The sequence below is a fragment of the Canis lupus genome, chromosome X, assembly GCF_011100685.1.
Source record: "Canis lupus familiaris isolate Mischka breed German Shepherd chromosome X, alternate assembly UU_Cfam_GSD_1.0, whole genome shotgun sequence".
Taxonomy (NCBI): Eukaryota; Metazoa; Chordata; class Mammalia; order Carnivora; family Canidae; genus Canis; species Canis lupus.
This window is the reverse complement of record NC_049260.1, coordinates 14199682-14227051: the sequence shown is the minus strand read 5'-3', so window position 1 is coordinate 14227051 and position 27370 is coordinate 14199682. Positions and strand designations below refer to the sequence as shown.

The 27370-nt window shown below is 41.1% G+C and overlaps 1 protein-coding gene and 1 pseudogene across 8 annotated transcripts in view; both read left to right on the top strand.

Annotated features, from left to right (window-relative positions):
- RAI2 (retinoic acid induced 2) overlaps positions 1 to 27370 on the top strand; it is a 388924-nt gene that overhangs the window by 119921 nt on the left and 241633 nt on the right. The window lies entirely within an intron of this gene.
- Positions 17672 to 17794, top strand: LOC119868690 (annotated as a pseudogene).

Below are 27370 nucleotides of genomic sequence, written 5' to 3'. Positions count from 1 at the left end.
ACATTGAAATTTCGATAGATACTGTCAATTTGCTTTCCATTAGTTGTACCATGTGTATTCCCCTACTGTCCCACCCCCTAACTATGTGTTTAAGTTCCTGTGTCCCCGCAGCACAGTAGGAAGTGATGTACTTAGAAACCTAACTTGGTACTGAAAGTGCTCAACATTCAAACATTTGCTCTGACCATAGTCTCTAGTGCTGTAAATCCAAGTAACATTGCCTGAACTTTCTGCTGTGTACAATTCAATCCTTTTCTTTTAAAATGTTTAAATTGTGAAATACAACACATCCACATAGAAAAGGGCATAAAACAAGAATGCATAGCTTAATCAATTATCATGAAATGAATACACATGAACCACAACCCAGGTGAAGAAATAGAGCATTTATAATATTTCAGAAAGCTCTTGGTATGTCCCTCCTTCCTCACAAAGGAGTCACTATCCTACTTTTTTCCTTTGTATTCTTTATACTTTGACTTTTTATATATCACAACCTTAAACATTCTATCTTAGGCTTGCCTGTTTTTAAACTTGATGTAGATAGAACAATATAGTCTGTACTCTTTTTTTATTGTGGTAAAATTTATATAACATAAAATTTACAACGTTAATCATTTTTAAGTATACAGTTCAGTGATATTAAATACATTCTCATTGTTATGCAACCATTACCACCGTTCTATCCCTAGAACTATTTTCATCTTGTAAAATTGAAACTCTATATCTGTTAAACAATAACTCCCCATTCTTCTCTCCTCCTAGCCCCTGGTAACCACTGTTCAATCTTCTGTCTTTATGATTTTGACTACTCTGAGTACTTCATATTAAGTGGAATCATACAGTATCTGTCTTTTTGTAATTGGCTTATTTCACTTAACATGATGTCCTGGAGGTTCATCCATGTTGCAGCATTTTGAGGAATTTCCTTCCTTTTAAAGTCTGGATAATATTCTATTCCATGGAGAGACCACATTTTGTTTATCCATTCATCTGTTGATGGACATTTGGACTGCTTCCACTTCTTAGTGATGGTGATTAATGCTGCTATAAAGATCAGTATAAAAGAATTGGTTTGAGCCCTGCCTTTAATTCTTCTGGGTATATACTCAGAAGTAGAATTGCTGGATCATACGGTTCATATAAATAGAATAATATAGTCTGTACTCTTTTGTGTCTGACTTGTTTCAGCTAAATTTTGTTGGTGAGGTATATTCATGTTGATGCATGTAGCTGTAGTTCATTCGTTTTTTAGGTCTGTCCCATTGTAAGAATATGCTATAATTTATCAATTTCATTTTTGATGTTTCTGTGAGTTGTTTATAATTTGGGGCCACTAATACCAATCGTTCCACTATGAACATTTTGGCACATGCCTCTGATGCACACATTTCTACTTCCTATACTCCTATATACTCCTATACTCCTATATACTTCCTATACTCTACTTCCTATACTCAGCAATTGGAATTGCTGACTTATAAGGATGTGTACTTTTAGCCTTAGTTGACTTGGATTGTGTTACTGTGAAAATAGTAAGAGAACCTATTAAGTTAGACAGATTCTGGTTTTGAATTTTATTTTAAAACTGCTTCTAAAAGATAACTTCATTTTTTAGGGATTGTATCAAACTTTTGTTCTGTTCTTGGGTATATGTAGACCCCCCCATTTGTGAGCAAGGTTTCCATGCATGAGCAATGACCCATAGGACACAGAAAGGTGGCTGCTAATGTCTCCTAGACATCTAGAACAGGAGCTAGCAAACTAAAGCCCCACAATCTGTTTTTGTAAATAAAGTTTTATTGGCACATAGCCATACCCATTCATTTACATATGGCTACTTGTGTGCTACAGCAGCAAAGTTGACTGATTATGGCCAAGACTCTATAGCCCATAAAGCCCAAAACATTTACTACCTGGCTACTGGTGCCATGACAAATTACCACTAATATAGTGGCTTAAAACAACACGAATTTATTTTATAGTTCTGTAGGTCAGAAGTCTGACAGGGTCTCACACCGGGCCAAAATCAAGGAATTGGCAGGGTTGATATTCTCTTCTGACACCTCTAAGGGAAAATCCATTTCCTTGCCTCTTCCAGCTTCTAGAGGCTGCCTGCATTCCTTGGCTCCTGGCTCCTTCCTCTGTCCTCAAAGCCAGCAATGTTGCATCTCTGTGTGCCTTTCTTCCATAGTCACATCTCCATCTGACCACTGCTAGGAAAACTTTTCTGATTTTAAGGATCCATGTGATTAGATTAGGCCTAATCAGATAGTCCAGGATACCCCTCCAACCTCCCCCACCACACACACACACCAAAGATCCTTAATTTAATCGCATCTTCAAAGTCTTTTCTACCATGTAGGGTAACATATTCATAGGTTCTGAGAATTAGGATGTGGACATTTTTGTGGGCCATTATTCTATCTAGCACACTAACCCTTTACGGAAAGTTTGCTGACTTCTGATCAAAAACCAAAGGTTGAGAAATTTCTAGTTGGAATCTAATGTAATCTGATAGAAATATAGCTTCCTGGTCAAGAATTTGGCATTTCCGCAATCCCTAGCTTCTCTCCCAATCCACTTAAAGTCATCCCAGCAAATGAGACAAGTGAAGGAGCTACATTATTGACACTTCAGTACTGTGGAGGAATTAAAATATGGACAATTCCTTGATGTCTTTCTCTTAGAAAATTTTCTCTGTTGTGTCTGACTTTCCCCATGGACTTAAATATGCTTCTCAGCATCAAATTCAGTCATAATCTCTCCCAACAGGCCAGCAGGTCCTTACTTATCTTTTAGTATTCTGATTGGCATTAGCGTTTTCCAACTCAGTTGAAAATGACCTCACTGAGATCACATTATAAAGCCCTATTAAACACGATTGGCAATATAAAGCAATCAACAGCTATCTTTCCCACATTTATTGAACATCTGAATAGTCTGTCAGCCTGTCTCTACCTTCCAGCACATTTCCTCAGGAAACAAATATTTAGGAAACACTATTTGCCTGTTCTTTTGCTCTTGCTTTTCAGCAATTCTATATGATAATCATTTTATTTCTCCCCTTCTGAATTCTAAGATTGTATACCTACCATCGTTTTTGTTTCTAATTATAATCCCCCTCATTATCAGATCACAAAGTGATACTTTGTTCTGCTTCCTTCAAGCCTTTAGCACTTTAAGAATTCATTCAAAGCTCACTTTAAATGTTTTTTCAAGATCTCGTTGCTTTACTCATGTTTTTCAATCAGAATGTTGTTGGCTCACCCTTAATGTATAGATTTCCCTGATTTTTTTCCCTTGAGGGGAAAAGTCATAAAATATAAAGGAGAGTAAGATAATTCTTATATTTTAGCCACCACCTGGTACTTACATCTTCAATGGGGATAGACAATAAATTTTGCTTTTTAAAAAATTTTATTTTTTGAGTATCTCTATACCCAACATGGGGCTCAAACTCACAACCCCAAGGTCAAGAGTTTGTGCACTCCTACCGACTGAGCCAGTGAGGCATTCCTAGGCAATACATTTTAGAGTAAGTTTTGGAAAGACTGAAGCATTAGGATTTCATGTTTTGTGTGTATTTTTTGAAATTTTGGAGTGAATCTTTTGATCAAAATCTATACAAAATAAATTCAAAATTCATTCTATTATTATTTGCAATTAAATGAATGTATCTTGAATTTAGTCTACTTAAATGTGTACAATATAAATATTTTTGAATAGAAATTCCATACTAGGTAGGATAAATCCTTGTTACCCTATAAGACAGTCTAAGACTGTTGCTTCATCAAGAAATATCAACCCTCAGAGAAGTCACTAGTGTGTAACCAAAGGGCTGGCCACTGGGGCCGCTCCTGCACCTGACTTGAGACTGGGAGGGATCCCAGGTACCCAGGGGATATGGTTTAACCATCAGGTATCAGCTGGGAGGCTGTGCCTCCAGCCACAAGATAATAGTTGGGGTTGGCAGGGGCTGTCACTAGTGAATTGCCTACCAAAAGCCCTGAGTAACAAGGTATTTCTGGAAATGTTCTTCATAAGGTGTGGGGCTGGTTAGGGGGATTGCTGTGAAGTCCAGGAGAAGATCCCAAAGTAGGGACTAGGAGGCACCAATCAGGAGGTAGTAGGGAGGATATCGCTGGAGAAGACATTTGGTGATTAATTGAATGAGAGTATCAAAGGAATGCCTGATAGAGATCAGAAATCCCAAATTGCTTCAGCAATTTTCAACTCATGGCATATCTTGCTTCACCTCTGTCCCCAGCCAGCCCCCCGCTGAAGTATTTTGAAGCAATCCAAGACATCACATCACTTCATCTACAAATAATAAGTGTTTCAGTATGTATCCCTAAGAGATGAGGATTCTGTTAAAAAAATAACAACAATACGATTATCACACCTTAAAAATCTTACAACATGAACACTTAGGGCTGTCTGTGAATAGCGTAAACCATTTCAGAAGAAAGTAAGAACCTTGTTGGTTGCCGAATTGGTGGATGAATGTTTACTGAGCCCCTACTATGTGCATTTTGAAGTGAACCATACCGACAAGATTCTGGGAGCTAGCGTTTTGGGGAAGGGACAACAGTCAGAAAGGCCCTATGGGGCCTCCCTCCTGACAGAGCTCCCAATACAGGCTGTGTCCACGTCAGTCTGTGTGAACACGGATGCAAAGATGTTATAGAATGGAGTTCTGCTTTATGGGGATTTGGTCCATCTTAAAGCTTTTGGATTATTTTAATGCTGCTTTTGCCTTCATTCGAACCAGTTCCTTATTTATGTCTCAAAATATGTGGAAAGCATTTTCTTTTGTTTCTTTTTGCAAGAAGTGACCTGGATTTTTCTCACTTCAGTGACTTACCTCTGATATTTACCAGACAGGCCACTAAGGGGGTGGGTGGCCAAAACTGCTCCTAGCCCATATGCTGTCTCTGTGATTTAGAAAAAGGCATGCCTTGCTCCAGACAGAGCAGCCTGTATCAGGGTGCATGGCTTGGTGTGCAGATCAGAGTTGGATTTCAGACCCTTTTTGCCCCTTCAATCAAGTATTCACCTTTGTGGTAAACAACCTCTGCAACTGTACATGGTAGCCCTGCAGGTGGCTATCTGATCAGGGTGTTTTCCTGACTGTTTTAATTCTGTGCAATTTATGTTGCCTGCCCCCAAACACAAGTAATTCAGTGAAACCACTAAAATGCAAAGGTGAGAAATGGCATGTGATTTGTGACAGATATCTGCTATTCATTTGTCAGAATCCAACTGTGTGTGAGGAACAGTTAGTGAGACGATAGTGTTATGAATATAAAGCACTGTATTTTACAACGTTCCCGATTCTACTGACAGCCAACTATGTGAATTATTTCATAAAAGTATGGTATGTCTGTCTTATTCTGATGCATTTCTAAAAAATGATACATAGATAATAAATCCAGGGTTTATAAATTCACTTCCTGTCAAGAAGTAGATGTCATTATAATGTCTGTTGTCATGGAAATAGTTGGGATTTTTCAGACATATGAAAGCCCCTAAGTAGGTTGAAAATATGTAGATATGTTACACTTGTTCTGTCCCCTGAATTTTTTTTTCAAAATTTTCCAATTGGAGGAAAATCCATTGCGTGCATGAAAAACCCTAAAATATGTTGAATGACACATTTGCAATTTGAGAAGGCTCGATCCCCCTCCCCTCCTTTTCAAATTAACAAAAAGATAGTAGTTCTGTGTGCCAAAGAACTTGCTGAAGTTCTGTACCTCTATCTACCTTGGTATAGAATTTTCATGCCAGGAGACTGGAGGAATGCTATGTGTTACCTTGTTCCATATAGAAGTGGTCAATTCAGTTGGTATTGTGTCAAATGCAGCAGCCATAGGTGGCTTTGAGCACTTGAAATGTGATTAGTCCAAACTGAGATACGCCGTGAGAACAAAACACACACTGGATTGCACGGACTTAGTATGAAAAAATAATGTAGGATATCTATCTGATTAATAACTTATAAGTATTGATTTCATGTTGAAATGATATGTTAGATATATTGGGTTAAATAAGTTACATTATTATTATTATTTTAAAGATAATTCAAGCTTTTTTCTTTTCATTTTTTAAAAAGATTTTTAAAATTTATTTATTCATGAGACACACACACACACACACACACACACACACACACACAGGCAGAGACACAGGCAGAGGGAGAAGCAGGCTCCACGCAGGGAGCCCGACGCGGGACTCGAACCTGGGTCTCCAGGATCAGGCCCTGGGCCAAGGGCGGCGCTGAACCGCCGAGCCACCTGGGCTTCCCAATAGGTTACATTATTAAGGTGATTTTTACCTGTTCCTTTTTACCTCTTACAATGTGGTTAACTAGAAAACTCTAAATTATCTATGTGGCCTGTATGGTATTTTTTTGGACAGTGCTGATTTAGATATAAGGAATGCCAGCATGATGCATAAATGTCTGGCCAGCTGTGACAACCAGAAACTCATCATTCTTGTGAATGTTTTATCTGCTTGGCAGCCAGTTAAACTGCCGGTCTGGTTTTCTCTGGGAAGGTCTGGTGGAGACGGGGTGGGGAGGGGTATGTGCATTTAAGAAACAGGTTTTGCAGTGGCATACTTTCTAGGTGGCTCGAGGCAAAGTGCAATGAAACCCCCTTGACTGCTCCTACCCAAACCTCCACTTATGGTGGCATGATTGTACCCATGTGTACTGTTAGTCTCCATGGAACAAATCACATTGTCGAAGACATTCAACTATTTGAGAAAATTGTTAGACCATTTTGTTATTACATGGTAACATCTGTAATATGAATATGGATATTTTATTTGGAAATTTTGGACCTAAGTCAACTGAATTTGGAAAAGGTAGCAAACTTTTGGTAGAATCCTGGTTGATATATCTTATTTCAAATCCATTTTCCTATCCACACTATCTGAAAGAGTCCAGATTTCTTTTATTAGGGCTTATAAGGTGTAAATCTCTTATTAAAGAAAAAAAACCTGCTGCTGAGATTCCTTAGTGATACCCGTGTGTATTTGGATCCAATTACTATGCTGCATCTTCAGCATTTGCTGACTACCTCCTGCATGTTGGGTACTCGATTTACATAAGCTCTATTTCTTACCATATTTTTGCAAAGTAAGTATTTTCATCCCTTTTTAAAAATGAAGAAACTGAGGCTCAAATGCTTGTGCAACTTGCCCAAGGCCTCAAAGCTACTCAATAGTGGCTGGACTGGGGAGTTGAAAACAAATCTTTCTAGCTCCAAAGTCTGAGTTATTTCTTCCAGACTCCATTGCCTCCTTTTCAAACATGGAGTAAGAATTGTTCCAGAGCCAAAAATTCTATGTGTAAACTGAAAATTTGGGTCTGCTGTGGGGGTTCGGTTCTGTTCTAGATTTGTCCTCAGAGTGGAAGGGTTGAGCGCCAAGGATCAAGGACAAAGAGGAACTCAGTAAAGCCTAGGAGAAAAGGAAGAGAGAGTAGAGAACTATAAGCCAAATGTTGAATTCTTTATCATTGGCCTTGAGACCCAGGCCAGGTCATTTAATTTCTCTGGGTCTCTTTGTCTTTGCTTGAAAAATCAGGATAGTGTTTATCCACTCTGCTTCCTTTATAGGGTTATAATGGGGACCAAATTAGATGCCATATGGAAAGTGCTTTGTAAACTCCAAGATGCTCTGCAAATAAGATGTTAAGATCAAATTATGTCTTCATATTTTCTTTGTTTTTAAAATGGATGATATTTGGTTCTTCTGAAATGGGTAGTTGTCAGTTGAATAAAGAAAGGCAAAAAAAATAAAATAAAATAAAAAATTAAAAAAAAAAAAAGAAAGGCTTATTTGTTTGTGTATATTTCTTTTTTTTTTTTTTTTAGATTTTATTTATTTATTTATTCATGATAATCACAGAGAGAGAGAGAGAGAGGCAGCAACACAGGCAGAGGGAGAAGCAGGCTCCATGCACCGGGAGCCTGATGTGGGATTCGATCCCGGGTCTCCAGGATCACGCCCTGGGCCAAAGGCAGGCGCCAAACCGCTGCGCCACCCAGGGATCCCTGTTTGTGTATATTTCAAAGAGAATAGACCTGAAGTTCATCATCTAGAATGGTCATGAGAGGGAATGAGTTTTAAATACTTTGTGTTGGTAATACAAAAATATCAGTGGCCAGGAACTAATACTCTGTGGCCAGAAGGGAACTTAAGGTCATACTGGTCAATGCCTGGAAATACTCTCATTCAGAAGTGTAGAGGACTTATTTGAAATAATACACGATTTTTACCGTGGGATATAAAATAAGACCTGACTGAATTATACAGACATACTATGTTCTTGGACAGAAGACTTAATACTAAAAAAATATTAGTTCTACCCAAATTAATTGGTAACTTTAACACAATCCCAATCAAAATTCCCATGGGACATTACTGATAATTTAATTATTTTAAATTTTATGTGAAATATAAATGAGTAAAAACAGCTGTGATAATTTTGAAAAAGAAAACTAATAAATAGAGAGTTGGCCTTTAGGGTAGGTTCCTATCTTGGCCCCAGTTTTTCACCTTTCCTTTGTAGTTACAGCTTTTGTCATGTGACTTTTCGGTTCTTCTAAAGGCTCCTTAACTTTGGGCTTAACCATGGGCCTTGCTTTGACCAATGGGCTGTCAGCAGGAGTGGTATGAATGGGTTCTGAGCCTGGGCCTTAGTAGGCCTCACAGGTTTCCATGTTTTCTCTTGCTCCTCTTCCCTGAGCTGGGGAGAATGCACCTTGGCTGGCCAGCTGGTTAAAGGGGGGTGCTGGGCACATGGGGCAGAACCACCTCAGGCAACTCATAGACCTGCAGTGAGAAGCAGATCTCCCCAGCCCAAAGCTGGCCCACCTAATAAGGCAAATCCCAGTCAATCTGTGGATGGCTGAGTGATAATAAATTCTTGTTGTCTTAAACCCTTGAGTTTGTGTGTGGTTTGTTATGCAGCAATGGCTAACTGATAGGGCCCTATAGCATATGAAAATCTGTCATCATATTTTATCCAGTATGAAGTAGAGACAACATTCACATCTGGATCTGTTTTCTTCCAGGGGCCATACCTTCCTCTCCTAAGGAAGTGAATTCAAGGTTTGTGTTAGAGACGATGGGCATGGTCCAATCATTGTGTACCATGCTCCGGCCATTCCTGATACTGCTTAACAGTGACCTACTTTGTCATGTCACCTGTAACATGAATGCCCTTGTTGAGAAAAGGCAGTAGATGAAAAATCAGTTCATGTGCTATAGACCTTCCAAGACCATAAATGGTTTCTCCCTTGTTAGAAATTCAGTCTAAAGCCTATGGGACAAAATTAAACTTCTTTTTTTTTTTTAATTAAATGTCTTTGTCATGAAACTCTCACTTCCTTCTTTCCACAGTGGGCACAAAAGCTGCCTCTAGAAAACTAACCTCTTTAAATGTCACCTTCTCCCCATGAGGTCCTGAAAGTACTTTGGGGGCCATGGACTCACTAGGGAGGGATAATGTGCAATATCTCGAAAAATATAATTCATGACTTCTAAAAGCAAAGCCTTTCCATTTGTAGAGGCAAAATGGCTTCTGTGTTACGGTTCTACACAGACTGCAGGGATCTTTCAGGAAGCCCCCATTGTCAACTTCTCAACAACTGGTAATGACTCTTGGCTCTCACACTTGACATTTCTGTGGCTACACAGCAGTATTTCAGCTTCTTTCAGTATCTCATAAAAATCACAGCTAATAAACTCCAATCGGCACCTGAAGGAAGGGGTGTTTGCTTCTGACTGTAATGGACTGGCCTCTGCAGCACTTCAAAGGCCAGGCGGCTGCCTCTGTCTCCCTTGCCCCAGTTTCCATCCCTAGGTGAAGATTAACCATGTGTGCTCTGGAAAAATCTGTTCTGAGTTTGCCTTCCAGTGCTACGTATCCCTTTAAATCAGCAGTTCAATTTGACAGCCCACTAAAACAGGCTCCTGTTTTTAGTAGGAAGGGAGCACATTCTTGGTTTCCATTTGATCCTTTCATTTCCTTGTGCCCTCTCTTACCCATCTCAGGCTTCTGATTTCTTCCTTTCAGAAGATGAAGCATGTATGTCCATGAGAGAAACCTGATAATGTTAAAGTTTAATGACAAATCAAAATTAAATGGGAGATTTATTGGGCGCCTGGCTCCTGAGACTTGAAAATGGTTTGTTCTTAGCTAAAGCTGGGTGTCAGGCACACAGTGACAGGGTAAGTGACATACATTTTTATGGAATTTCGACTGAAAAAAATTTTCCTGTGTATCTAGAGCCTTCACCTCTGAACCTTTCATTGTTACCATAACCTTATATCAAGATATCAAAGTTTGAGTTCTTAGAAGACATTTTGTAAAAATGCACAGACTATTTTTTTTAAACAGGCTATTTAAAATATCAATCCCTTCTTTCACCATATCTCAGAAATGATGAATGTTGCCAAATCCTTGCAAAATGGGAGAGCAATATTTATTGACCAGAATAAAATTAGACTGAAATGTTGTGTGATGTGGAGTTGACCCTTGAGCAACACAAGGGCAAGGGTCTGTGGGGTTGAAAATCGACATACAACTTTTGATTACCTAAAAATTTAAGTACTAATAACATACTATTGACCAAAAACTTTGCCAATAACCATAAACAGTAAAAAAAAAAAAACACGTGTTTTATAAGTATGTAATATGTATCATAGACTGTGTTCTCACAGTAAAGTCAGCAAAAGAAGAGAAAATGTAATTAATAAAATCATAAGGAAGAGAAAATACATTTACAGTACTGGCCTGTATTTATTATTGAAATACATTTACAGTACTGGCCTGTATTTACAGTACTGGCCTGTATTTATTTATTTATCTACGTATAAGCTGAGCCGTGCAATTGAAACCTGTGTTGTTGTTCAGGGGTCAGCTGTGTATTACAGGCTGGGGGTATTACTTAGCAATTTAGGGAAAAACTGCTAAGTTTTAACCATGTTTCTCATTCCTCTCAAGAGAAAGCCTGTTTCTCATGCTTGTGTCCACAAGCTTTCAACGAAGTCAAAACAAAATAAAAAACTATGTAGACCTCATGAAGACATGTCCAATTATACCTACTTACTATTTTTAAAAGGCACCCCCCCCCAATTACTCTGAGATTTTGACAGCAAGTCTATAGAGATCTACATAGGCCAGACTTGCTCATTCATCAGTTCTAGGAGATAACTTTCTTCACATTTTAGCACCTCTGATATCCAGATATATTTCGGTGGTGCCCATCATTGTTGTCAGTCGAGCAACGGGCACTGTCTGCCTTTCATGCAGACTTAGACTGAAAGCCTTCTGTGCTTCCTCCAAGTACAAATTAGAAAGCACACAAGTGTCTAAAATTGTAGAATGAGCATCAACAGTTTGGAAGAAAGCCCTAGACGTGATAGTGGAGCCCACTTTTATGTCAGGCTGTGTCAACAACTCTTTTCATGACACAGAGGATGATATTCTGTGGAAAGGCATAGGTATCTTTGATTTCTTTTTGTTTTAGAATTTTATTTATTTATTCATGAGAGACACAAAGAGTCAGAGACATAAGCAGAGGGAAAAGCAGGCTCCTTACGAGGAGCCCGAAGTGGGACTCAATCCCAGGACCCTAGGATCACAGCCTGAGCCAGAGGCAGATGCTCTACCACTGAGCCACCCAGGCGTCCTGGGTATCTTTGATTTCAAGTTGAAAATTGATTCAGAGGTCTCAGGCTCTGCTTTTTACTGTGTTCTAGAATAGTACATTAAAAAATTCACATCAATGAAGTTAAAATGGGTCATTCAATAAACATAAAATACAAATTGTTTAAGTGCTCAGGAAGTATTATGTCATAGTGTAGCTGGGGATGTTTTTGTTTCTCGATGGTACATGAAGTAATAGTATATCTTAAAATTACTGGCACCTTAGATGTGCTGAAATGCACCTTCTTCCTCATTCCTCTAATCAGTAGTACCCAGTGAGGGAAATTTGGCACTTAAAGATGTGAGTTTGATGCTTACTCTAGCCTATGGTTACTCCTGACGCAGTTTATTGTGCAGCTCAGTGGCCAACAGGCAGTAGGACTTATCTCCTGTGGGTTTGTCATTACACTGTGGTTACCTGAGGCATTGAGTGTGGGGTACAGGCCCCCCCCAGCTCTGTACACATTTATTTGCCACCTGTCAGGTATTTCCCTCTCTTTGGTCAAGCTTTTTACATGGATTATGTCATTCAGGCCTAAAGAGTCTTCTGGGAGGAGAGAGAGTTTAGTGTCTCCTGCCAATGATCAGACATTTCACAGCCTCAGCTGTTTAGAACAGAATGCCAGACTTTGGAGTGTGTGAAAATGTTCCAAGTGGCAAAAACCTGTCACGTGATTCTAGAGAGGGAGGACAGATCCTCAAACCTTTTCTCAGATAATTAGGTACAAAATGAATCAGGAACTTGGGAACAATAAATATTCATGAGTTAGCAAAAAGCAGGAGTCTAAGCTATGGGAAGCAAAAAAGAAAGGAGTACCAAAGTTAATACATCTTTATCTAGAGCTATATAGAAATCTAATAGCTAGAGACTTGATGGACAAGTCTTTTCACTTCTCTAAGGCTCAGTTTACTTATCTGTAAAATGGGATGCACTTACATAATGAGGTGACTGGACACATGAAAATGCTTTCAAAATGCTTATGTAAATAAAATATCATCAGACTGAAATAATTATATGTGCTAACAACACCATATGACTCAGTAATTTCTTTTTTTAAAAGATTTTATTTATTTATTGAGAGACACAGAGAGAGACAGAGAGAGAGAGAGAGAGGCAGAGACACAGGCAGAGGGAGAAGCAGGCTCCATGCAGGGAGCCCGATGTGGGACTTGATCCCGGGTCTCCAGGATCATGCCCTGGGCCGAAGGCAGGTGCTAAACTGCTGAGCCACCCAGGGATCCCCGACTCAGTAATTTCTAAATGTGCATACCCCAGTAGGTGTAAACAATGACCCTAAGTCATGAAGCAAGAATTAAATATGTTCTGAATAGTCTGTTTAAGAAAGTGTGTGTGGGGGGAATGCAGGCCATATTTTAGAAAGACTTCCCTCAAAAATTCTTGTATATGCTGGAATTTATTGGCACACTTCAATTATCTGGATAATTTGTATATATGGAAAACTTCATCTTCAGCAATGCTGGATAAGTGAGGCATTGTGGTAAAACCATATTCTAAGATTACCAGGTCAGGCTTTGGGAGAGTTTAGGTGCTATGACTCTGATAAAAACCATTGTAAGTCAGGTAGCCTAAAAGGACCTTGAAACTGGGTCTTTTGTTTTCTTGATACGCATATAAACACAGTAAACCACGACTGTTTTAGCTACTAATTCTAGCCAATACTTAAAATGAAAATGTGAGAAGCAGAGTTCCATAATGGCACCCCTCGTCAGGTGCCTCATTGCATCCAAAAAAACCCAATGATCACTCCTTGCCATTATTGGCATGTAGGAAACCTGTGTGTAATTGTGTGTTTCCAAAAGTGGCTAAGAAATAGTAGGTAGAGAGAATGTGGAAAAACACTAAATAATTAAAGAATAAAAGCCCTAGGGGCACCTAGGTGGCTCAGTCAGTTAAGCATCTGCCTTCGGCTCAGGTCATGATCTCAGGGTCCTGAGATCAAGCCCCACATTGGGCTCCCCAGTGAGTGAGGGGTCTGCTTGTCCCTCTCCCTCTGCCTCTACTCTTGCTCATTCTCTCTAATAAATTGTTAATTTTAAAAAAGATCAAAAGCCCTATATGGTTCAGCTTCTCACACATTTCTCTGTTTCTCTCATTTGTATTATTCATTAAAATCACCTAAGCTGATATTTATGAAGGTCATCCTGCCCTGCCATCATTCTCCATTGTGAGTTCTGCAAATAGTCTTATTCAATACGGAGACCACCTCATACACGAGGTTCCTTAATGCTGAATATATTTCTGATCTTCAAAACTTAAGCAAGTCTGTAATCTTCTAAAACAGACTGCTTCTGTTTCAGACAGTATTTCCTATTTAAAGGCATATAATTAGACTTTTGATGAGTAAAGACTAAATTTTACAATTTTCCTTAGGAGGCTTTCTAGGGCTTTACCATAAGACAACTTCAGGGAAGGAATTAATTCTAAACCTATAGCACTAGCCATGGTAGCTTATTGAGCACTTGAAATGTGGCCAGTCTAAATTGAGATGTGCTATAACTGTAAAATACATACCCAGATGAAGACTTTATTTTTTTTTAATTTTTAATTTATTTATGATAGTCACACACACAGAGAGAGAGAGAGGCAGAGACACAGGCAGAGGGAGAAGCAGGCTCCATGCACCGGGAGCCCGACGTGGGATTCGATCCCGGGTCTCCAGGATCACTCCCTGGGCCAAAGGCAGGCGCCAAACTGCTGTGCCACCCAGGGATACCCATTGAAGACTTTATAGAAAAAAATAAAAGATCTCATTAATATCTTAACATTAATTGCATGTTGAAACTGAAATAGGTTGAATAAAGTATATTGTTTTTTGTTTGCTTGCTTTAAAGTAATCTCTAGCCCAACGTGGGGCTCGAACTCACCATCCCAAGATCAAGAGTCACATGCTTCAGTGACTGAGCCAGCCAGGCACTCCAAATAAGTGTATTGTTTGTTTTTTTTCAATATTTATTTATTTGTTTTTGAGGGGGAGGGGCAGAGGGAGAGAAAGCCTTAAGCAGACTTCTCACTGAGTGCAAAGCCTAGCTTGATCTTACAACCCTGAGATCACGACCTGAGCTGAAACCAAGAGTTGGACACTTAACTGATTGCATCACCCAGGCATCCTACAGTGTATTGTTATATTAATTTCACCCAGTTACTCCCCACCTTTTAAAAATAAAGCACTAGGAAATTTACAGTTACGTTTGTGGCTTGCATAATATTTCTATCAGACAGGTGGATCTAGGCCATAACAAGATTGGCTCACCCTGGTCTAGTTCCCTGTTTCAAGTCCTTTTAGGACTAAGAAACTGTGAGGGAAATGGGAGACACTGGTCCTATTCTAGGCTCTGACCCTAACCATGCCTAATCTGCATTCATGGTTTGGGGCAACGTGACCTACCCTCCACATCTCATAGGTTGCCTGTGAAAATAAAATGAAATCATGTATGAGAAAGAAGCACTTGGCAAATTTCTTAGGGCTGTTGGTATCATCTAAAATACTCTCAACACAGAAAGGCATCAGAAATTTTTCTGAGGCTACTTGTCCTCACCCCCCCCCCAATTCTAGACCTCAGGGGACACATCATGTCATATTACATATTACATGGGAACATCATCCTACATCAGCATCTTGTGTTTACTATGTGCTTCTATATGGCAGGCATTGTGCCAGGGACTTGATGACCATTAGTTCATTTAATCCACACAACCACCCTGTAAGATTGACACTATCATTAATGAGCATCAGAACAGTGTGGTGTTTAAGACCAGGGACTCTGGAGTCAGACTGGATGCATAATTAAGAGCCACCACTTAATAGTTATGTGTTGCTGGGCAAGCAACTTAATCTCTTTAAGCCATAGTTTCCTCATCAGTACAATGGGGAAAAGAATAAGCGCATTAGTTAAGGTAATGCTAGCTTGTATCAAGCAAAGTCAAATGGGTGTTATAGCTCACATATGATGTGAAGCAAAAATTGGATATTCCAAGCAGGGTTTCAGGAATGCAAGCCCCTTTATGTCTCCTTAGAATGACTTTCAAAGTCACCGAGCTTGTCTACATCGAGCTAAAAGAGGAAAGAGCATGGAAGATGATGTATGGAAGGAACCTGAGGCTCAGAGAGACAAAGTGATTGGCCTTAGGTCATGCATTTGGGTCCTGGTGGCTCTGAGGCTCCCACTCAGCTCTGTCTGGTTCTGGAGCCCATATCATCTGCACAGAATATAAGCTCAGTGTTAGGGAGCTCAGTTTGCTGTGCACAATACTGAACTACCTCCAGAAATGGATACGCAGTTGGCCACTTGCCATGAGAAGATGGAGAAGGATCTGACCAGCAGTTACATTGGCTTCACCCTACAGGGTAAAGTGGAGAATGTGCCCTAAACTAGGGAGTAGATATTGGACACCTTCGCTGGTCCCCCCAGGCATCACCACAACTGCTGCCACCATCACTACAATCTCCTTTCCTCACTGCCTGCCTTCAGTTCCTTTTGGAACTTTACAAACCCTTCATGAGCTTGAAAAAACAGCTGCTGAGAGAGATAAACAAAAAGTGCTTGCAAAAAATAAAAATAATAAGTAATAATAATAATAATAATAATAATAATAATAATAATAAAAAGTGCTTGCAAACACTATGGTGGAAATGAGCAGGGAGTCAAGGGCCCTGGTTCTAATTCTCACTCAGTTACTTGCCAACTGTAGTAGATTTCTTCATAGTCCTAATTCTCCACTCCTCCATGTACCCATGCCCTTTGTCATGTGTGTTTGTAGTTCTTCACTAGAAGCAGAGAATATATCCCGGTCCCATCAGTGTTGGACTTGGCCTCATGACTGGCTTTGAGGCGTGAGCCATTAGCAGATAGATTGCAGGCAGGGGCTTGAAGTATGCTTCCATCAGTAGGCTTGTTCTGTGTGCCTTACGTTGTCCATTAGAAGAACACTCTGGCCAGCCCCCTGGTCTGAGGGATGAGAGACAGTGGAGAAGGCCTGAATTCAACCTGCAGCTTGGAACTCCGTACAGCCCAAATCAGTCAATCCCTAGCCGGGGAAGAAGGAATGTTGCTTTTTTTGTTTTGTTTTGTTTTGTTTTTGTTTTTGTTTTTGTTTTTGTTTTTGTTTTGAGGGAATGTTTTAAAGCACTGAGCTTTGCAGTAGTTTGTTGCACACATTATTTTGGTAAGAGCTGACCGATGTGTCAACCATGAGTACCTTCAGCAAATCACTGCTCTCTGGAATTCAGTTTACTTCTCTGTGCAATGAAGGCATTGAACAAGTTACTCTAAAGCCCCATTAGTTATCCTGGCGACAGAGGTGAGCTGTATTACTGTTTTCTTCCCAAGGCTTTGAGTTCCTAGGGAAGGAATCCATATGCAGGAGTAGAAGAGGGGCTCTTAAGTGAGTATCTTTTAAATATGATAATTAGGCAACTATGTCATGATCATTTTTTTTCTCATGATCATTTTGAGCTTTTGTGGTATTAATTCATTTTCATATTTTAATGAGTAGAAGCAGATTTCATTATACCAAAACCTTTCTTTACTAGTCCCTTCCCCACCGCTAGCAGGGGCTGGTCCTGTGGCTCTCCTGGCTACTCAGAAGGTAGGGTGAAGTGGCAGCAGGTGACTTTCATTCAGCTTCTGGCTTGGGAGAGCTAGAAGTCTGACGTCAGGGGTAGTGGAGCCATCCAAGCAGTTGTGAAAAGAGGCTATGTCCATCCACCCCCTTTCCAAACGTACTTGTTATTGGAGTGAGGTCCAAGGAAGTATGCAGCTGTGGAATGTACACATGTACACATGTGCCTCATACATTTGGTCATTGGGTCCTCAGAACTGGCAGTGATTGTGGCAGCAGACTCATTGTATGGACCGGAGGTCATAGGTTACTTTCCAAATACCCTTTTCAGATGTCTGAGAATTCCTGTAAAAATATACATTATGAGCTTTGCGCAGTGGCAGTATCGTAGCCAATGAGGTTTATCCGAGGCTCGATTATTGCTAATTGAAAAATATACATTATGGAACAATATATACACTGAAGAAAGTTACTTGCTCCACTTGGGGCCCAGATGAAAACAAGATAAATATTCTCTCTGGGGTCTCCAGGTCCTCATGTTTCCTTTTTTTTTTTTTCCCTCATGTTTCCTGATAAGGTGTTTGGCATCAACTGCCAAGGGCCAGATGGATTGGAACTCTATTCTGACTGGAGTGGATGCACCCGATATTCTGTACCCAACATATTTCTTTTGACACTTATGCAGCAAAATAAACTGAGTCTAGTCATCCTCTCAGTTGATTAAAAAGAATGGTTTCTTTTTCACACATGCATAAATGATTTTACTTATCTGTGGAATCTAAAAAGCAAAACAAAACAAAACCCAGACTCACAGGTACAGAGAATAGATTGATGGTTGCCAGAAGGGAAGTGAAATAGGCGGGGTGAAGTGGGGGTGGGGGTGAAATGGATGAAAAGGAATAAGAAGGGATCCCTGGGTGGCACAGCGGTTTGGCGCCCGCCTTTGGCCCAGGGCGCGATCCTGGAGACCCGGGATCGAATCCCACATCGGGCCCCCGGTGCATGGAGCCTGCTTCTCCATCTGCCTGTGTCTCTGCCTCTCTCTCTCTCTCTCTCTGTGACTATCATAAATAAATAAAAATTTAAAAAAAGAAAAGGAATAAGAAGTACAGACTTTCAGCTATAAAATGAAGAAGTCATGGGGCTTTAATGTATAGCATGGGGAATACAGTCAATAGTGTTGTATTAACTTTGTGAGTGACAGATGGTAACTAGACTTACTGTGGTGACCACTTCACAATGAATACAAATGTCAGATCACTGTGTTGTACACCTGAAACGAATATAATATTGTATGTCAATTGTACCTCAATAAATAAAAATAATCATTACACTAGTTAAAAAAATTAAAAAGAATGGTTTCTTCTTGCACACATGTATAAAAGTATAAAGAGGGACATGGTAATCTTATTTTCACAAGCAAAAGATTAGATATGACTGGAATGTCCATCATTTGAGGACTAGTTAAATAAAGTAGCCACTGAAGTGGTCTAGGATAGTGCTTAAAATCAAAGTATCTGAGGTGGAAGACCTGAGTTCAAATCCCAGTCGTGTTGGTTACTCACTTGTGGTACTGGGCAAGTCATGTAATTTCTCTAAGGTTCAGTTCTCTATCTGTAAAATGGGGATAGTATACCTCTATAAAAAATACTTGGGGTGGGGGGCGCTTCGGTGGCTCAGTCAGTGGAGCACGTGACTCCTCTTTTTTTTTTTTTTTGAGCATGGATTCTTGATCTCAGTTCTAGCCCCATGTTGAGTTGTAGAGATTACTTTAAAAAAATCTTTAAAAATATTAGGGTTAGTGGGAACTAAATGAGCTAACATATAGAAGTCACTTAGAGGGACGCCTGGGTGGCTCAGCAGTTGGGCATCTGCCTTCAGCTCAAGGCGTGATCCTGAAGTTCCAGGATCAGGTCCCACATCGGGCTCCCTATGGGGAGCCTGCTTGTTTCTCTGCCTCTTTCTCTGTGTCTCTTATGAATGAATGAATGAATGAATAAATAAATAAATAAATAAATAAATAAATAAATCTGAAAAAATAGAAGGCATTTAGAACAATGCTTGTTAGATAGTAAGCACATGAATATATATGTTAGCCATACAGTTTATATATTTTTCTGTATTTATATAGCTATATATTTATATGTCTACTTTATACATTTAGATTTATGTACTCTACTGAAATGGGATAATCGCCCCAAAACTTAGTGGCTTAAAACAGCCACCATTCATTATTTCTCATGATTCTGAGGGTTGACTGGGATCAGCTAGGCTGTTCTTCTGCTCGGTGTGGTGTCACCCGAGGCTGGAACATCCAGAATGACTGGCTCGCATAGTTAGCTACTGCTACTGGTTAGGATTATCGTCCAGAGCACCTCAGATATCCTCTTTATAGGGCTTGGGATTCTTATAGCATGGCATCTGGGGTCCAGAAGGGAGTGTTCCAAGTGTATGAAGGTAGAAGCTGCAAAGCTCCTAAGAGCCGGCCTTGGAAGTTACAATCATTTCTACCACATTTTATTGGTCACAGCAAGTCACGTGCAGGCTCAGATTCAATGGGAGAGGGAAAACCTCCAACTCTCTCTTTTTTTTTTTTTTAACCTCCAACTCTCAATGGGAAGAATGGCAAATAATTTGTAAGCATTTTTAATCCATCACATATTGTTAAGGAGAAGGGGGGGCAATGTGCAGGGAGTGTAGCTATGTTCCCATTTATGTAACAGTGGAGCTTTTATATGGATCTATGTACATGTATATATATATATATATGTATATATATATATAATGACATACCTAAAGCAACATATGTCTACAACATACACATGTTAGTATATGACCATGCATGTGTGTATACTACATGGAATAAATCTCTTTAGACTAAGAAACGGGTAATAGAGGGACTAAGAGACTAAGCTGGGAGGTTGATTTAATTTTCACTGTGTATAAGCTGCATTGTTTGAATTATTTTTCACTATGTCTATATTATTTCTTCAAAATGAATGAATAAAAATGTGAAGAATTAGCAATAATATCCTTAGTTGCAGCAGTTCCTAGTACAAAGAGAAATTGTTCCTGGAAAGAGCAACTCCATGAGATGAACCTTTCATTTCCCCTGCCAGTTAAATACGGAATAGCTGTGGATTACTTTGAATTGTCTTCACTGACCAGAGACGTCTCCTCCAACACACACACACACACACACACACACACACACACACACACAGCTATGATTTTTTTCAACCACCAAAGTAGTTCATATGTCTGTCATGTTCTAAGAATCAGGTTACTGGATATTTGAAAAACATTTTTCCATTCCAATTAAAAATCATCATTTATCTGTGACTAGCATAACATCTCATTTATGTTTGAAATAGAGGAGCAGGATGACTCCTCCAAATCGGGAATCTGTAAACACAGTATCATATTTTGATAGACACATAGCTGTGGATTTCGGCATCATTGTTTGGTAGCTGCGGTTTTGTGCTATTTCTCTGCGGTATTGGATGGTTGCAGGGAGGTTTCAATTATTTTACAAAGAAGGAGCAAAAACAGAAAGTAAAGGCACAAATTCCCACCCATCGTGTGCCCTGTACTCGGGAAAGCCATAAAGTCGGTCCAGGGTGGGGGATGGGAATGTTCTCTAGCTCTGTATGAGACTCTCATCCTGAGAGCAGGCTAGTGATACCACTGAGGTAGGAAAGAGATGATTCCAGGCTCTGGAACTCATGTCTCTTGTTATTGCAGTGTTTAGACTTTCATTCTGGGCACATGCTTGTCCATTACAGAACCTATTGCATTGCATTTTTTTAATGTCTTATTCTAAACTTTATGGACTTGGCAGCAAGTGTCCCAGATTTGTCACTTTCATTCTTAATTTTTAAAAATACCCATTCGCACCTCCAGTCGTGACCCCATTTAGCATGATCTTTTGAATAAAGGCCAGCCAGACTGAGCACTAGTGAATTTCAAGCATGAATAAATCAAGCAGGGGCCAAAGTGCTATTCAGAGAGGATTTTAGAGGTCAGGTTCACTTTCTCGTTCCCCCTTCACTCCAAAAGGGAATTTAGGGGGACGTTATATATAATCAGCTTCTCCATATCCACCAGCATCATTATTCTGGGCTCACGGATTATGTGACACAGTTGTGCTTATGTATTCATAACACTCTGAAGCTGAAAGGGGCCTTAGAGATTATGATGAAGAATCACAAGTTCAGAGAGGTCAAATGACATCAGCCAGGAAAATGTTGCAGTTAGTAAGAAGTCTCAGATTTTGCCACTTCTAACCCATTGCTCCCTGGTTTATATCACAACATTATAGCTATTATTGTAAGGTTCCATGTCACCTTTGCCTTCAGCATGTCCATGGTATAGTGAAACACCCCGGGAATTGTTGTGCTCTTGGGCCATTGGACGGGGCTGGGGTGCATGTGGGGAGGGGATGGTTCTTGATTCAAATGTCAATAAAAACCATGCTGCTTATGTCCTTAGTATTTGTTTTGTGTTTCTGGCTAAGGTTTTGTTGGAACAAAGGGTTCCACTACAAAAACATTTGGAAACCACATCAGTAGTTCAATCCAAATACGCTGCAGCGTATAGGTTTAAGAGAACATGTATAAAGAGTGCATGAAAAGCCGATGAATGTGCCAAAAGAGGTCAGGTTTGTGACTGGATGCATTTGTGGATCAAGTCAGGATTCTGAGTTAAGTGAGCAAGTTCCTTTCTCATTGCTCTAAGTTCTGAGGTCCTCTTTCTCTTCCATCTAGCACATTGGTTCCCAACTGGGGGTGATTTTGCCCACCCCCTGGGGACGGACACTTAGCAATGCTCAGGGATATTTTTTATTGTGATAGTTAGGGAGGGGGTACTACTGGCATCTAGTAGGGTGGAGGCCAGGGCTGCAGCTGAGATTGTACAGCGCACAGGACAGTCGCCATGACAAAGAAGTGTCCACCCACACTGTCAAGCATCCTGAGGTTAGAACCCTGATCTAATTAAACCCTACCTCTCAGTTAGGACGGGCTCAAGACCCACTGCTTCTCTCTCTGGTGTGAGATTTTATGGTTTCTACTCCCCCAATTTAGCAGTTAGTTGAATAATTGTCTTACTTGCTCATAATTTCTCAAGCCAAGGCTAGTCTTAACCACTCAACTAGATTATAAGTGACTGAGAAGAAGAGAAGGTCTTGAATAAATATACTTGTTCTGGGCACCTTTTAATTCCCTAACCTTGGCTAAACACATAGGAAATGCTTTTGTGGGGACGATGTGAAAGGGAGAGGTTTAGAGGAAGGGTCTCAGATGCCCAGAGGAGCTGCCTAAACAGGAAATCAGGAATCACTAGTAAATAAGGTTGGTGGATTTTTTTTCCACTGGTATGAGGGTGATGGTAAAAAGACGGTGATAAGAGGCAGGAAGACACGGGGAAGAGGGTGGAAGCAAAATGGAGGGGGATTGGGAAACCTACAGAGGAGTTAATGCTAGAACAGGACGATAAAGGGAGCCTCTGAAGATTTCAGGCACCCTCTATCCATTCAACAAATGCTTATGGAGCATCTTCTAGGTCTGGGTACTGTTCTAGGTATGATGAAGTAGTGAACCAAACTGGGGGCCTGGGGCCTGACATTCTGGTGGAGAGCAGGATAAGTCATTAAGAAACTAATGATAGAAGATAGTGTATTATCTACGCATGCTGTACAGAAACACACGTACGTGTAGCTTATAGACTGTAAAAACCACATATAGAAAGTAATACCAGATAGTGAGAAGTAGTGCTGTGCCAATAAGGGGTTAATCGCTGGCTTTCGGGATGGGGGAGAGCCCAGATAGATAGCATTTGCCACTTTCCATGATGTAAATACTCTGGGCACAGATTATTTTAAGCCACAAACACAAAGTCACTGAACACAGAGCTGAAGAGGTATGTACAGTGCTGTGGAGAAGACGCAGAGCAGGTTTAGGAGACTGAGGGTGGCAGGGATGCTATTTTTGAGGCTTCAGTCAGAGGAAGTCTCTCTGAGGGTGTGACGTTTGCATAGTGAGGTTTCTATAGAAAGATCTGGCTGTTTTATCAGCATGTGTAGTGACCTCAGGATGCCTCACGCAGTTCCCCTTCTCCCTGCAGAGCTGCACCTGTGGGTGAAGTTGAGCTTCTGACATCCCTTCTCTCCCTCCCTCAGAGGAGCAGCTGATGAGGCACCTCGGAGGAAAGAGTTGAAAAGAGAGAACAAACATGCTCCCTTTTGCACATCACACCCCTGGAACCTACATGTGGTTGGAAAGCCCTATAGGGGTAAAAACTACCACCATATCTGTGGGGGCACCAAAGTCTGACCTGGAGCTGGCTGAAAATCTCATGTGCCTCCCAGAAATAGATTATCCATTATTCTAGGAGTCACTCCACAATGAGCCTGGGATACTTGGCAAGACCGTCCTGCTTCAGGTTGTAACATTCTCCACATGCTTTCTGGGTTGTTGTCTTAAAAAAAAATGCCTGCAAATAGGATTTTCCATTTTCAAAGGAATGCCCACAGAACTCCACAATTACAAACTGGTGTTGGCCTAAAAGAGCAGTAATTTGGTTGGGAAATGGGTTTCAGTTTGTAACTTCCAAGGATTGATGATAAATTTCCAGGAGTGAAAAAGCTGGAAACATTAGGGAAATGTTTTCAAACTCCCTTCAACCAAGGCACTGATTTAAATGAAAGAAAAAATCCCCCTGAATGCCAAAAAAGCATACTTCAGATGTCCCCATCAACTGTGAGACAGTTGCTTTCCCATGAAGACCCGCCATATGGACAGTATGAGAAATCTCAAATTAAAATAAATTGTTATTCAGAGAGAGCTCTCATTTGAGCCAAGACTCCCCACTTTACATTTTGCAGCCTTTGCCACACAATTATGAGGTCCAGTTGGATTGCTTAAAAGATTTGTAATAGTTAACCCCCCAAGTGCAACGATCTTAGTTTTAATCTTTTCTCTACACAGCAGTGGCCCTGTGGACAGTGTGAGAGAAAACAGGAGCCCTGGACCCCAACTTCTGGCCTCCTGGTTTCCCTTCCCCCTCTGGCTTCTGGGCCTCAGATGTAAGGCTGGGCTGCTAAGCCCTGCACAATCGTGCCCTCCCTTAAAATGCTGAGCTGGCTTGGTCAGGGCCTATTAGGAACAGAAGGAGAGACTGGTTGCTTGGAACTCTTGGTTCTGGTTGTGCAATCAGTGTGACCTGCAGGGGTGTGGCTTCAGGCCCTGGGGAATTTTACCAGGAAGACACATTGGTCTTGTTTCAGCTAAATTTGGCATCAGGAAGGTGGACATTATATTTCCCCCTCTCATGCTACTTATGCTTTTATACGTCAAGCTTGCTCTCTGGGATTCTTACTCTTAGCCTCTGAACCTCTGATGTTTGGGGGTATTGGAAATGGAAGCAGGAGGCAAGTAAGCCAAGGAAAAGGTTAAAGCCAATTGCACTCATTGGTTTGGGCTGCAGTCACCAAGTACCACAAACTGGGTGGCTTGGAGGGCCTTCCCTTGCCTCTATCAGGTTCTGGTAGCTCCATGTGTTCCTTGGCTTGTGGCAACACAATTCCAGCTTCTGCCCCCACCTTCATATGGCTGCCTTCCCTCCGCCTATGCCCAGATTTTCCTCTTCTTGTACGGACCCTGGTCATATTGGATTAGAGTCCACCTGACTGTAGTATGGCCTCATCTTGCCATTGCCAATTCTATCTGCAATGACTCTCCAAATCAGGTTGCTTTCCGAGGTACTGAGGGTTAAGACTTCAAGTTGTCTTCCAGAGGGCCACTGTTCAACCCATAACACCACTGAAGAAAAGGAAATTTTTTTTCTAATGAATATACTTTTTTTTTAGACAGGGAGAGAGAGGAGAAGGGCAGAGGGTGAGGGAGAGAGAATCTTAAGCAGGCTCCATGCCCAGTGCAGAACCCAACATGGCTTGATCTCACAACCCTGACCTAAAATCATGAGATGGATGCTTGACCACCTGAGCCATCCAGGTGCCCCAAACATACTCCACTCTTTTTTTTTTTTTTAAAGATTTTATCTATTTATTCATGACAGGGAGAAAGACACACACACACACACACACACACACACACACAAGCAGGCTCCATGCAGGGAGCCCATTGTGGGACTCGATCCCGGGTCTCCAGGATCACGCCCTGGGCTGAAGGTGGCGCTAAACCGCTGCTCCCCAACATACTCCACCCTTAACACATGCTCACAGCTTCCGTGCTGATGGCGGTCAGGAAATAGGTGAGCCAGGGGAAACAGCTGGCCTCTCCAGGCCTAGACTAAAGTTCACAAGCTGCACCTTTGTTGAAATTTGTGCCCTAGCCACAAATGCAAGGGAGCTTAGGACAGACTTCGAGTTTGAGAATTTTTTTAAAGATTATTTATTTATTCATGAGAGACACAGAGAGAGAGAGAGAGAGAGAGAGAGAGAGGCAGAGACACAGGCAGAGGGCGAAGCAGGCTCCATGCAGGGAGCCCGATGTGGGACTCGATCCCGGGTCTCCAGGATCACACCGTGGGCTGAAGGCAAGTGCTAAACCGCTGAGCCACCCAGGCATCCCTAGTTTGAGAATTTTAACTCAAAACTCCCCAAGTCTTGGAGTTTTAACCAGACCTGTAACATTTTGGTAACTGTGCGACTTGAAATTGAATGCAGTTTCTGTGTGGCATGGATGTTTGATCAGCAGCAGGATTAGGAGAGGGCTTCGGAACCTCCCTCATTTTTATCTGTCTCTGTCCTTCTCCACCCAATTCCACTGGCCCAAAAGGCAGAAGAGTTCTAGTTACCTTGCTGCCATTTCTCTCCTGGTCGTCTTCTCTCATCCTTCCTCTCCTGCTGGCTGCAGCAACCACATGCGTATTCTGAGCTGCTCTCCTGACTGCAGAGCTCACCCACCATAGGGAGATGAGAGGGGAGGAACTCCCCAGTGTGTCCAGGGTTGCTGAAGAAGACTTCCTGGCCAGAATCCTCTCTTTCAGCTGCCTTGCCAGTCTGACTCTGTTACTTACTTTGATCTGCAACCCACTTTTTTACCCCAAGGCCCTTCAACTACCTGTCCCATTTGTAGCTAAACAAGCTGACAGGATGGAGTGTGACACATAGAGGAAGAGAGGGACGTTCCTTTTCCATCTGTGCTTAGAGGTGAAAGGGGGTTACCTGGGTAATGGTATAATGTACTTTTTGAAAAAAAAGATTTGATTTATTTTATTTTTTTTTAAACATTTTTATTTATTTATGATAGTCAGAGAGAGAGAGAGAGAGAGAGGCAGAGACACAGGCAGAGGGAGAAGCAGGCTCCATGCACCGGGAGCCCGACGTGGGATTCGATCCCGGGTCTCCAGGATCGCGCCCTGGGCCAAAGGCAGGCACTAAACCGCTGCGCCACCCAGGGATCCCAAGATTTGATTTATTTATTCATGAAAGACAGAGAGAGAGAGAGAGAGAGAGAGAGAGAGAGGCAGAGACACAGGCAGAGGGAGAAGCAGGCTTCCTGCAAGGAGCCTGATGTGGGACTTGATCCTGGATCCTGGTATCATGCCCTGAGCCAAAGGCAGACGCTCAACCGCTGAGCCACCCAGGTGTCTCAGGTATAATTTACCTTTAAGTAACTTGCAAAATAGGCTCCTTCATTCATTCTCTTGTCGGGGGGCAGGATGCACAGTGCAGACATTTCTCCCATATTAACGGAGCCATACAAGATCGAGACCTTACCCCCAGCACTCACCCCCACCACACAGGTATTTCCCCCCTTAGGTATGCTCAAAATGCAGTTGCTTTTATAATATTAGCCTAAATAAACAAACAAACAAAGCAAAACAAAAGCCATACCTAAGAACTCACACTCCTGGAAATCAGTTTGAGGCCTCCTGAGATTTGGGGCCATTCCCCATAAGACTGACAAACGTTGACTTAGCCTTGTTTTGAGATGTGGAACTCTTTGGCAGCCTGGGGAAGACTTTAAATCTCTTCTCAGGAAAGTATTTTAAAATGAATTAAACACAGTGCAAAGTTTATGAAGGAAACCAGTTATATT